Here is a 12,630-nt window from a genome sequence, read left to right as displayed (position 1 = left end):
TTAAAAATCGACTTTCTAAAAAGCGTGCGTGAAAAGGAACGTTATTACGAACCCTTTTCACTTTGAGAACAACTGCCTCGCGTTTTTTACATTGATCATTTCTCCTATTCCCTTATCGAGTATCGATAAGTGTTCTCGTTAAGTCGACGATTCGTTGTCTTTTGTAGCTTCCATTCTCTTTCCAAATGATCAATTTTATTCGAATGTTTCGCGAGACTATGGATCGTTTCGGAGGAGGATATTCGAGCGTTCTTCTGACAATGGCGTACGTTTGAACGATTCTACTCCGCGAGATTATAAACCGAAGGATATGATCATGGATTAAATGCAAATGGAACAGCACTTCTCCTACGCCTATCTGTTGCAACGTAGTGAACTTTTGCAAAGCAATTTAACTTCTTCTGCGGAAGAATAATTTCATTCATTCGTTTAGAATTCTCTTCTATAGTAGTCAAATGGATTTGTAGAAACTCGGTTAAATCTCGATGCGAAAGAATATGTAAGTAAGGGAAGGATTAATAAACCGTTGAGTTTTTTATTTTTTCTTTTTTTTTTTCTAAAGACAATCGGTCGTAATAAATTCGTTTAATTGGTTAGTCCGGAGATAATGAGCTCAAAATAAATATGTCCAGGAATGAAAAACTGGGACGCTTTGTCCCGTAAAAACTCACCCTTTTCTTCTTCATCCCATACATAGGTAGGTACATGCTCGTACACGATCCCCGATAAAAGTTTCCTCCCTATGATCATGCGCGAATCTCGTTACAAGGATAATTTTTCCCGTAGGATTTCATCGGGATCGTTGGGGCCAAAATATCAGGGCTGCGTTGGACTTTAGGAAAATCGAGAGGTAGCGTGCCGAGCGAACAATGGCCGTAACGACTACCACCGGCTACTGCATGGCGATTATTCATTTTCTCCTTCGGTCCTTCCATGAAATCTCTAATAACGGTGGCTGCACTGGAGAGCCAGGTAGTGAGGTTAAAAGCTTCTCTAGCGTTAAAAAAAGAATGAGTGAGGGAAAGAAGAACGAGATGAAAAGATAGGAAGAAGAAGAAGAGGAAGAAAAAGAAAAAAGAATAAGAAAAAAAGGAAGAGGACAACTATATGGAGGATGAGAGAAGTGAGGAAAGACGGTGGTAGTCAAGCAGGTAATGTATCCAGTTAAAAGTTTTCACAGGTTCGCCTTGTAGCAAGTGGAGGGAGTAGGAAAAGTTCCTTGGAAGGCGGCCGAAGTACACTAAGGGAAGGGACGAAAGAAGGTGGCACTAGAGGCTAGAGATTGTGCATTTGTTATTCATGGGGTCCGACGCTTCAGTTAGCTTTAACATTTCGCCGTGTGAAAAGTAGCCGCACCTTTCACCGCAGCCCCACGTACGTCGTATGCAAAGAGGGGACAACCTTGGATATAAGGGATGAACGATGCGTCGAACGTGTCGACGGAAGAGGAAGAAGAAGAATATAAGAAGAATAGGAAGCAATTCATGATCTTACAACATACTACTATGATATCACCATGATTTAGTAACGACCGATTTCGAATCGGTTTATCGTAATGCGTTCCCTAAATTACCTTTCTGTTTTATTGGTTCGACTATATGGTCGTAACGTTCTCGCTACCTTTTATTTAGGTCAATCCGCGTAATTAAATCGTTTATGCGTTCGAAATATTAACGAAGCGACCCAGGTTGGATAGAAATGATACCAGCGGCTATGGAGAGCCGCATCATGATTACGCGTTTTCGATCGAAATTACGAATTAATGCTTGTGTAGCCACAAATCGTTAATGCTTATACTCGTACGCTTTTCGTTTCGGTCAGTGTGGCAATCCTTTTTGTCTTCGTTTGATATTAGTTTTATCTCTTTCTCTTTTTCTCTTTATCTCTATTTATCTATCTATCTCTTTCTCTTTTTTTCTCGGATTCACCACGTATACCGTGACTCTTTCGCCAGGCCTGTATATGCTATAGGTCAATTATAATCCCCCGCTAGTGGCGCTTTTCCATTCTCTCCATAAGAGCAAACGAGCGATTTTCAATGGACAGTACCTGTCGATATTACCCTCGTCCATCTTCTCCGTGTAGTGTGCTTTGAAAGCTCATCCGAGGGTGGGAACGAGACCGGCGAGCGAGGGTACGCCAGGGGAGAGGGCTAGCCAGCAGCGAGGGCCGACTAACGATCGGCTGGAATCGGTGTAACCAGAATTAACACCACGGCTTGATTTTTGCCGCATCGATTTTTCTGTTGACACGAATGTACTCGGTATCGAAGACCGACCAACGAATTGACCGGCGAAATTCTCTGCTTCTCCCTGTATTGGTTGTCTTGTTACATACACGTATACATATGCGCATGCGTATTGTTTCCTCTGTCACTTCTGGTTCTCTGTTCAAGTAAATTGTCTCCCCTTTCGATAAGAAACGTTACTGAACTGGCAATGCGATAAAAGATAAACAGAAACGTAGGTAGGAAATAATAGAAAGTGATGCCAGTGTTCGCGTTGGGAGTACTTTAAGTTCGTCGTTAAAAACGCATCGTATATCTCGACGGAAATATCGCGCCTCTTGAGAGAACCATTCGTGGGAGGCGTAAGTGGGAGGGTGGATATCTCATTATGCAATAGCATCGCCTTTTTGAAAGCACCCTAAATTTCCCGGGTGACAGTTTTTTCCGAGCCACTCAGAGGGAGAGTTAGAAGGAAAAAGAAAAACAGAGAGGGGAGGAGGGAGAGTGAGAGAGCGAAAGAGGTGGAAAGGGAGAAAGAGGGAGAAAGCACCGAGTGACGGCGCACAGGTGCGTTCTGTAGCTTGGCTCGTCGGCTTGGCGACGTTATTCGAAAGCTGCAAAGGATGACGATATGAAATTTCTTCTCTCCCTCTTTTTCTCTCGTTCTCGTTCTCTCATCTTTATCTCTTCACAAGAGCTACGCTGCAAAGTACTTTTTCTTACTTCTTTCCTACCTTGCTTCCATCCTTTTACCGACTTCTTCGTGCTTCATCGATACGATTGTTGTTGCTTTCACGCGTCGAAAAGGTAGTAGAACCTTTCGCGCAATCTCTAATCTTTCTGATGCATCCGAAAGTTTTATTACCCTCGCTCTTCCAAAATGGAATTCATCCATTCAATCTTTTCCTCTCCCGTAATCTTTTTCATTTATAGATATATATACACCTTTATATATATATATATATATATATATATATATATATATATATATATATATACACATGTTATATATACACACACGTCGTTGGAGAAAATTTCTAAACTTATAAATTTCGAGATTAAATTGATTTTCATTTTCTTCATCGATCAAAAAACTGCTACTTCCATCCAAGAAAATATAACATCGTCTTTGGCGATGAAGAATCGTCTTCGTAATAGATGAAGAATTCTCAATAGAGTAAAGATACTACCTTGTTTCTTCGTCCTACTAAAAACTTAGAACTCTGGTTAACGGGTAATTCCTAAATTTCTATGCAATAGCGCACAAACTACCGGCACAGCCCCGCATTTATGGATCACCGCCGTACGATATAATCTGTATTCACGGTTATACCGCAAGGTCGATACGGGGGTGGGCTGTGGGTGTTGCGGTGTACAACGTAAATCGCCACTCTCGACTATGAAAGTAAGAGCAGGCGGGCTTGGAATCGCATTAAGCACGTTACTACCAGACTGCCTGCGTCGTCTCGTGACTTAGGTCATGGTTCGACGAATGGAAACGCCACTGTGTACGCCCTTAAGATTGCTTTTCACGGATCTCGATAAAAGAACAAAAGAAACAGAGAAAGAGAATTAATGACGAATTATCTTTCCGCGAGACAAGTCGGATACGTTCATACGACCAACCGAATCTCGACTTTCCCAACTAATTTCAAGCAAAAGGGATGAGAAGTTTTGGGGAAACGAGCAAGTATCGTACTTTACGACACGTCATTCTCGCCTAATTTTCGAGGTAATTTATCTTTCGTAACAGGGAGGACGTTCATTAAAACCGAGATAAGATTCGAGATAGACAATCGAAAGACATTTCACGGTAGTCTTCTCCTCGCGAAATAGAAGCGACGCATTGCTATAGTAGAGTTTCGAGATAAAACTAGGTAGCTAGATAACTTGGCTGTTTGGTTGGCTGGCTGGTTGGTTGGTTGGCTGGCTGGCTGGTTGACTGGCGAGAGTCGCGAGAAGGTGGGGCATAAAGGGGTGAAAACCGATGGTGAATTAAGCCGGTACGACCACCGACGCGTATACGTCTTGCCCAAGCTTAACGGATGATTAATCTATCCACACCCTCCGCAAACAAGTACCTTCAAAACAGGCACCTTGGCGGGCCACCTATATTCGTTCGCACCACCCACCTATAGCGCGCGCGCGGCCACGCTACGACAAAAACGGCTGCTTCCAATTACCATCGAGCTCGTTTGGAATCTCCCTCGCTAATTTGAACTCGCTCCCGCCGACAACTCGTTTTCCAGACCACAGACTCGGGATTTTGTGAGATCGTTCGCCCACAGTAACGGTACTTCGTCGATTTCTCTAATCCTAAAAAAAGTTCGTTGAAATCGCTTCTATTCGTTATACGCATTCAAATCGAACTTTTCCGTTACTGTTGCGTTTTTCTTTATTTCTTTTTCTTTTTTACTTTCTATTCCATTGTATTTCGTTAATTTTGTTGCATCTGGGGAGCAAACGTTATCTCGTAAATCGTGCCACCATTGGAACAGAATCTTTTATATGAAACAAATCATTTAAAGGAATCAAATGCTAAATGACTGCGTTTATTAGAATCACACTAAATCCATATTACTCACGCAGTACATATGTACAGTAAACATGGACTAAGATGCTAGACAGAGTGCGTTACAAAGTTGCATTTACGATAGCTATATAAGCCCTCCTATGTTTACAGAAGGCTACTTCAAAGACCATGCATTACGATACTCTAGTAAATAAACGTTTCACACCCTGTAATGTCTTTACCGTCGTATTAATTAAACGAATGGACGTAATTATCCCTTTCAATGTTGAGACTTGAAATTGAGTTGTGTACTCTCGTGTACCAAGTTACCGAGAAAACGTATCTATATCTATTTTAGATTCAATAGATCATTTTAATAAAATATGTATACTCATTCTTTGAAGTTCTTCAAAGAATTCATATTTTTTCAAAATGGACAACTTCAATTCTGGTAAACACGTTTTTTAGTAAACGAATAGATCATTTTGATTCTTAAAAAATAATAGTAACAAAATATAGGAAGTTCGACTTGAAATGTATTCAAAGATTGAAATGATTTTCCTTGATAAGACTTGGAGCTTTGCGTTGATCCAAACGGTTCACCGATCCGACACGATCGTTCGTTGCAACAGGAAGATCGACGCTGATCGCGTAGTACCGTACATGAACAGGAAGACGATCGGATGGATCCCATGAATAGTGCGGATGTCGTGAACGGTGTCCGGAGCTCGTATATATCTGTCGACGAGTCGGACAGACAACGGATGTTCCAGTGGGACACCATCGGCCTTGATTGACAACTCCATGCGTGCAACCGCGCACCCCAGATTATCGGGTCTAGAGACCGGAAGCTCGTTCTGCTGACCACCTCGAACTCCGAAGCAAATTTCATCTGGCAGCGTACGATTTCCGCATACGGAGGACATATCGAACGAACGTCTATTCGATTCGGCTCGTGAATGTTGTAGGAGAATATTTCGTAGGACGTATTCTCTCTTGTCTGGCTCGTGCATTATAATGCGACACATAGGTCCAAAATTCAATCGTTTTATCTTTCTCCAATAACATCTAGAGAGTATGCAATAGAAACGGAGAAAAGAAAAGGATCGATATTAGACGAACTAACGTTAAATCCTTTTCCTCTTATTTCACGAGATTTGGAAAACTTATCGTCCACGTGTTATCATCAGGATCGATTCAGAGGTAAAGGATATCGAGCGTCGGTTGGCACTGCTGTCCAGACAATGGACAAGGATACTTTACTGGGTCTGCTCTTGGAGCACGAAGAGACTCGCGAGCAAGCCGAAAGCAGCCCGAGAGACGAAGAGAAAGCGAGAAAGTGAGAGGAAGGAAGAAAGAAAAGAGGAGGACAAAGATAGAAAAGGAGAAGGAGGAGAGAGAAAAGGGGAGAGAAGGTAGTAGTAAGAGGGTACCCCCCAGCTGGCAGAGGGTGGTTAAAAGGGGGATAGTAGTGCGAAAAAGGGGGCACCAATGTCTTGGCTTGCGAGCTTCGGGGTCCTCCCGTCACCCAATCACGTCCTGGCGAAGCTCGCCATATTTCGCGGGGCGGAGTCCTCTCCTCGCCCTCCTCGCGCGACTGACTCAGACGCTATGTTCTACTATTATTTTAAACCCTTCGCCGTCACCCCTCGTTCCCGTTTCTTCCCTCCCTCCCTCCCTCCCTCCCACCTTCCCTCCCTCCTTCCCTCCCTCCCTCCCTAACTCCCTCCCTCTCTCCCTCCCTCCCGCTCTCTCCTTCTCTCTCTCATTTTCTCTCTTGTTCTCTCTCTTTCTCTCTCCTTCTCTTTCTCCGTTTTACTACTACTACTACTATTACTACTACTTCTACTACAACTACTTCTCTCTATCCGTCCCTCTTTGTCTCTCACTCTCACCATTTCGCTTGGTTTCATCCTTCTCACCCTCTCCGTGAGCGGTTCTCTCCTTACCACCACCGACCGTCGAATCAGCCCCTCTCTACGACGGACGTACGGCACCCCTTCTCGAGCCCTCTCGACAACCACCCACCGGCAACGTCTCGTGCCTCGGGGCGGAGATGAAAATTTCCAGACTCCTCGACGATCGAAACCGAATTGTTATTTCACGAGGTAGTCGACCCCTCCGCGCACGTTGTACCCTTCTTCCTACGTGGACTTTCTCTAGCTCTTTCCACGCTTTCTCTCTCTCTCTCTCTCTCTCTCTTTCTCTCTCTCTCACTCTTTTTTTCCCCCTTGCCCTTGGGCGAAAGTTATACGTCGTGGGATCCCTTCTTCCTTTCCTACCGACCTTCAGACTTCTTCTCTTTGCGCCGAAGATTAAGGCTATGGTTTATTGCTAAGTAAAACGTTCGAGGATCGACCCCGTCGAGGGCTCCCTTTTTGATTTTTTTAAGTAACCGGATGTTAGCCAATTTTCTCGGAGAGCATTTAAAAACATTTTATGTCTCTCATTTTAACAAATCGTACAAGGATATTGTCAATGTGAACCTTTGAGTATATCAAGACGAGAATATATTTCTTTTATTGTTTTAAATTATATCTTCTTGAAAGTATCATTCAAAATTTCAAAAAAGAAAAAAGCTAAAAAATGTCTTTCTACGTCTTCTCTTTCGACTATATTTACTGTGTTAAAGGAAGCTCACGGCGAACTCCTTTCGTGGACGAACAGAGAACTAGTAAAATTTGCAATTTAATGTCACCTTTATTTTTATAATCGATCTGGATATGATTCTTTCATGGGACCTTCCCTTTGAGCGCTCGGGAAAAGACCTTTCGGCGTCGTCACGGCGCGAGGGTGGCAGGATAGAAAGAGAGAGCCATGCGAGAAAGTGAATAAGTAGAAAAGAGCGAGACTGTGGAAGGGAGAGATAAAGAGAAGAAAGAAGGAGGAAAAGGGAAGAAAGAGAAAGTAGGAAAAGCACGACGACGACGACGACGACGACGACGACGTCGACAACGTGGGCGTCGTACTCATCTTTTTGAAATACACCACACAGAAACGTTGCCGCTTACCATCGCGATCACTGTCATGTGTAAAGGAATGGAAAAGAAGCTTACTTACCCACCGGTAGAAGCTGCAAGGTGCATGAATTACAGGTACCAACTGAATAGACTTATTTCAATTGGGGTATCGCAAATCTGTGGACCTTGTTATTCCTTTTTCTGTTTCTTATTTTTCTTTTATTTTTCCTTTCTCTTATTTCTCCTTTTTTCTTCTTTCTTTTTTTTTTACTAAGCGGTTTTTACAAAGGGATTGGAAGAGAGAGAGAGAGAAAGAGAAAGAGATAGAGAACGAATAGCCAATGATAATATTAGCAATCGCTTGAACTTTTTCATGATATATGTAAATATACAAAAAAGTATTACACGCATACATATGTACATAAGTGTACACTCTATGTACAAGTTTTTGCCATCCTGAATGAATTCCATTACCGCGCTCTAATTGTCGCTCTAACGACCGGCAAAAGAGCGGCATTCATCGGCGGACGATTCAACGTGTTTCGTGCGAACCACCGAGGAATTCATTTGGAAATAGTTCGAGGGAAAGAAGTTTCGGTCGACGCGAGATTCAAGCTCTCTGTTTCTTTCTCTCTCTCTTTCTCTCTCTCTCTCTTTCTCTCTCTCCCTCTCTCTTTTCCTCCTTTCTTTTTCTGTATATTTTTCTTTTCTTTGCCTTTGCTTTCTTTATTTTTACGGTCGGAAAACGCAAAATACAGCATCGTGATTACGGCGTCGTTTTTCGAAAAAACCGGTTTGTTCGAAGAAAAACGATATAATCGCTTGGCGAGCAATTAAGACGAAAATGAAGGGTTACCTTTGCGAGAAAAAATTTACGGAATATTTCTTCGTTTGTTTCCCGGTGACGAACGTTCCTCGCGCGTTCGTACAAATATATTCGCCAACATCGGTTACGTTTAATCCCAACTAGACATTGCGTCAGGTTTCCTGTCTCTCTCTCTCCCTCTCTCTTTCTCTCTCCCATGAAAAGAATAAAATATTCGATGCGTATATCTTCGTGAGCGTATGTAAAAATTTAACGTTCGACAAAAATTCATGACCGACAATGCGTTATCTCCATATTCATATACGTATCTTTCTTTCTCTCTTTCTCTCTCTCACACACACATATATATATTCTCTCTCTCTCTCTTTTTCTCTCTCTCACACACACATACACATTCTCTCTATCTTTCTCTCTCTCCCCCTCTCTCTCTCGCTTTCCCTCTTTCTCTCTCTCTATCTCACTGCCTCGTCACATATACACACAAACGCGAAGCTATTTATTTGGCGTTATGTAACACCCCACTACAGTGAATAACTCTGGGTGCAAGGTAATTTAAACGTTAAACTACAGCCACGCTAACGATGAATGTACTATCGTCGAATAAACGTGTTGTTCTCTCGTTGCTATATGCACAACGTACCTCTGCTTGGGCTAGCTCTCTTATCCCATGTTCCATACAGTACCGTCTCCGTGTACATAACAGCTGCAACTTTCTAAACCTCCTCTACAACTTATAAACTTTAACGTTATTCATATCATACGTATTAAAGCCACGCTGATGATAACGATCAAAGAACGACGGTAAAGTTAATTTTAGCTTTTATGTGATTAGATTCTATTGTCTTATAAACAATAGCTGCTCTTCGATTGTCAATGGATAAATAAATCTTTTATATAAATGTCAGAAATAAATATCTCGATTATTCGAAGGATAATTTTTTTTATAATTAATAATTTTTCAAAATTTTCCTGACATTGATAAAATACTACCTATACCTACGCGATTTAAAAAGTATATAGATATTTAAATTTTTGCAAGAGACATAGTGAACGGTATAGGAGAACGAATAGAAGAGAGGTGTTGTAATTAAAAATTCGCGCTCATGGCGGGCTTTGTCGCGGACGAAAAAAGGGAAGCGACGATCGATGTCGCGCTCTACCAGCCAATTTGTCGCTTACGAAATTGCAAGTGGGGATGGGATGACTATGACGTCGACCTCGAAGGGCGGGGGAGGGGGGAATCGGCATAAAAAAAGTCGCCTAGGTGGGGATGGTTTGAGCTCGACATCGTTTATCACGAAACGGTTAATATTTAACTCGTGGGCGGAGAGGCAAGTTTTACATGCGTCCGTTAACAAAGTGAGGCTGAAAACCACCGGCTAGTACCATGTCGAAACTACCTAAAAGAAAAAGAAAGACAAAAAAAGGGATAGAAAGAAAAAAAAAGAAAAGAAAAGAAAAAAAAGAAAAGAAATAGAAATGTACTTGTAAAAGAACTTGTCTCGTTTACGATAATCCGTTATGAAATTAAAAACATTAGGGTCTCGTAAAGATAAAGACATTATCCGCTTGTACGAGCGACATGATACTGCCAGGTCACAAACGCTTTTATTATAATATATAAAACGATATAACTCTAGTCATAATGTGGGCCTACTACTACAAAAGCGGAAAGTTAATATCCGTGTTATATCTTATATCTCCATGGGTATCTTCTACTTCAACGACAAGCATAATTCTTTTTCCTCACTCCTCGTCTTTTATTTTACATCGTATGATAATAGCGAGTGAAAAATTAATTAGCAATCATTTTCAAAGTAGCTCTATGTAATAGTATTTTTTTAATGTTCGCATTTCAAATATGTACTAAATTGACTATCTTATTTAATCGAGAAACAAGTGTTCTGTTACGAACGCAATTTCGTATTATAAGAAAAGAAAGATTACGATGGGATGTCTCTCTCTCTCTCTCTCTCTCTCTCTCTCTCTTTCTCTCTCTCTCTCTCCTTTTCTTTCTCTCTCTTACTATGGCGAGGAAAGGAACACGTTTCTAGAGTATTAATGAGAACGAATTAGATAGAGCCGAGATTAGAACCAACAGGTAGAATCACGAATAGGGGAGCTTCGTCGGGGATAATTCATCGCTAATCGAACATGGGAGCGGGCAGGTGCACAAGGGTCGGTTTTCACCCTTACCGTCCTTATCCACTGGCGTACGCGGTTGCGCTCTATTATCGGTTGTTGGCCGTTGTCAAATGAAATGGCAGTGCGAGGTAGAATCAAATAGATAGCTCGATTTATTGTACCTCGTTGTGCATCGTACGCGTGAGAATCAGTTCACGTCAGAGTCATCTATATCTTCGAATCAGAAAATTTCTCTTTAATTTTCGGCTATTGTTAAAACATTCGTTTTCGTATTCGATTTCGTATATCGTGATTACAAAGATATCGTAATTGCATTTCTAATATAGCAGGAAAGTTGAAACCGAATTGCTCGAATCAGTAATGCTTCTTTACTAACAAACTTTTATCTAAATAACTACTCTCTGTTGTATGGTTATATGTTCTAGACAGTTCGGATGGAAAGATAAACTTGATTTAACTTCAACATTATCCAATCAGCCACAGGGATTTCGAAGTTAAACAGAGCTTAACTTTATCCGGCTTATGGATCTAGCGTCGAACCTAATATAATGTTCAGAATTAAAAAATACGATGCTTGTTAGACGAACGATCTTGTTGAGTTCAACGACGAATAGATCTTTTGTTTAGTGACGCTATGGCTCATTTTTTCTTTTCTTTTATATATCTCCTTTTCTTTTCTTTATGCGTAGATGAAAGACATCGACTAAAGATACAGTTGCATATAGCTATTATGCAAATCGTATTGGGAAGTATAATTAACGTCGTTATAAACCTAAGTTAAGCAATATATACAAACGGCTGTGTGATTTAAGTCCTTATGCTGCACTCCCGAGAGAAGAACGATAATGCTATTCGCGTAATAAAGCCTGAGTTCATGAATATTCAGCTAGCTCATATCGAAGTTTTAGTAAAAGTTATAAAAAACAAGAAGCCACCGCGGTCCAAAAAGATCCTGGAAGATCATATTCATAACTTGTTATTACGAAGAACTTGATACGGACTCTACGCTCGGCTCTACTGTTATGCCTCGTAAATTGGATTAAAATTACAGTTGTAATATCCAGTCAGATCCAAATAAAGTTTCATCTAGTTTAAAAGTTAGAAACGCATCTCTCATTTAACTCTTTATTTTTGCTCGACCAGAGGTATATGGTATAAAATTTCTAAACCGTTCTATTAGTATAATAAAACACTTTCAGCAGCTTGAAACGCTTTTTTCTTTCTTTTTTTTTTTTTTTTTTTTTTTTTTAATGCGACTTGACACTACTTTTCTCGGCATAAACGTTGTTTAAACTTACACATGAAATATAACGTGATAGGAAGTTATATATCGTCGATTAAATGCAATAGATCTTCGATAAAACTTACTGCGAATTAGGATGGACAACTCCACGCGTTGTTGCGGGTACGAATCGTGTTTGTAGATGTGGTTCATCTTCCACGAATCGCCGATCTTACCTGAAATAAGAAAGAGAATACACAAATACTTTTGTAGTTCCTCTTGTCAAAAAATCTATGAATCATTCTTACGGAATACGCTTCTTAAAATGTTAATTTAGATTTCGTTCGAAAGATTAGAAATTTGAACAAACCTCATGAAGTTCCGAATGAATTTGTGGTGAAAATGCCGAGTCGTTGATGACTGTGCTTTCCTTACTATATGAAGATATATTGTCTAGCGAGCGAACGAATGTGATGTTAAAGAAGAGAATGAACAAAGGGTGAAGAGAAAGAAGAGGAACGATGCTGGCCACGTGATGTACAATATTGTTAAAAGCATAGAAAGAGAGCGACGCTGTACGCTGTTCTGCACCATTCCTAGGTCAGACTGACAATGACAAATGATACCGTGGCCTGTCCTCAAATTTTCTTATTATCCACTACGTAACTTCTTACGCTGGACCTTCTTTGCTGTCTCTTTCTCTTCCTCGTAAATATCTATCGCATGTCACTAATCGCT

The 12,630-nt window shown here is 40.9% G+C and overlaps 1 protein-coding gene across 5 annotated transcripts in view; it reads right to left on the bottom strand.

Annotated features, from left to right (window-relative positions):
• LOC124422829 (nucleolysin TIAR) overlaps positions 1 to 12,630 on the bottom strand; it is a 390,007-nt gene that overhangs the window by 313,657 nt on the left and 63,720 nt on the right. For 2 of the 5 annotated variants that reach the window (XM_046959759.1, XM_046959760.1), the window contains exon 2: positions 12,039 to 12,128. The exons of the other annotated variants lie outside the window; for them this stretch is intronic. The gene's annotated coding sequence lies outside the window, so the exon portion shown is untranslated. The remainder of the gene's footprint in view (positions 1 to 12,038; positions 12,129 to 12,630) is intronic. 5 annotated transcript variants of the gene reach the window in all.

Source organism: Vespa crabro, chromosome 3 (assembly GCF_910589235.1).
Source record: "Vespa crabro chromosome 3, iyVesCrab1.2, whole genome shotgun sequence".
Classification (NCBI taxonomy): Eukaryota; Metazoa; Arthropoda; class Insecta; order Hymenoptera; family Vespidae; genus Vespa; species Vespa crabro.
This window is presented reverse-complemented; position numbering and strand designations above follow the sequence as displayed.